Raw genomic sequence first — 1386 nt, 5'->3', positions numbered from 1 at the left:
TGTCAATTACAGGCCTCTCTCATCTTTTTAAGTGGGAGAACTTGCACAATTGGTGACTGACTAAATACTTATTTTCCCCACTGTATTTTAAAACCAGAGAAATGGGACTCAGTTCTACCGGGAGCCCACTACGGACTCAGCAGAAAGGAGGAGGTGCTTCATGCCTTGCAGAGCGACTCGATTCTGACCCAGCAGGACCACTTCCAGAAGGTGTTCAAAAAATCATTGGCTGAGGTACCAACAGCCAATAGTGTAAAACTAGGCACCATATGGAGTGGATAATCAAATGCAATGAGATGAATGCATTACTGTCGGTCAAAGGAGCAGTTATTACTGCTGCTTCATTGCACAAATTTGTTATTTTGCACTACAGGTGTTGCAAGGATGTCTCTTTTTACAATGATTATAAACTATGTAAACAAAAGGACAACTATTTGCCCGGTTTGTTTTATTTCTTTAGAACAGAAAAAAAATTCTGAAAGTTTTATGAACTGCATGATAGCTACAAAGTTAAAAAAATATTTAAATGATGTTTAAAAGGCATCAAAATTATGGAAGTTTTGAATCTCAAAAACTCTTCAAACAAAAGTCATCAACAAATCTGGAAGAAAGGCAACATTAAAAATAATATAGAAACCCACCTTCCATGCCAGGTTTTTAAACTAAAATTATTTGATGTTAAGAAATAACAGATTTGTTGGCACTCTGTGTGTTACGAATGACTCTAAGCTACTACAACACATTTTAGAATAATATTGGCAGGGGTCGACATAACCATTGTTTAGTTTGTCCGAGACAACCTATTTTAGTTTCGGACAACCAGATCCCGCCCCCCAGTTGTCCGGTGGACAACTAAGAAAAAAGCAGCGAGTGTTCGTCATTGTAAACATGAACAGGAGAAAAAAAAACTTGTTAAAGCCATCTAGGGATTAAACTGATGGTTCTTTCACCCAATAAAGAGAACCACAAAGTTTTACCCAATCAGAACAGAGCAGGGCGGGTCATGCTGTCTGAGTGACACCGCTGCCTTTTTTCTTTCTCTGTGGGTGGGGGGTCTGCTTCACTCAGTCCAGGAAACGTTGAGGGTTTTCCCGGGAGGTGTTCACCTGAGCTATTTTCCACCAAGAATTACGTCGTATTTTACATATTTTATATTTCTAAAAGCACCTCGCAGTATTTCTCCTGTAATGGTGCGTTCACACCGAACGCGATTTCAGCTTCAAAATCGCAGCCAACGCTGAAGTCTGAAGCTTGTGCACTTTGAGGTCAGACGCAGGACAGTTGTTGAAGCGCCGCACGGCGACAGCCGCCCCGCCCCTCCCCTCCCTCCTCTGTCGGGCTCCGTTTAATGTCGGACGAGGAAGTGGCTTTGCTTTATTTACAGAC

This window comes from Austrofundulus limnaeus, unplaced genomic scaffold, assembly GCF_001266775.1.
Source record: "Austrofundulus limnaeus strain Quisiro unplaced genomic scaffold, Austrofundulus_limnaeus-1.0 Scaffold685, whole genome shotgun sequence".
Classification (NCBI taxonomy): domain Eukaryota; kingdom Metazoa; phylum Chordata; class Actinopteri; order Cyprinodontiformes; family Rivulidae; genus Austrofundulus; species Austrofundulus limnaeus.
This window is presented reverse-complemented; position numbering follows the sequence as displayed.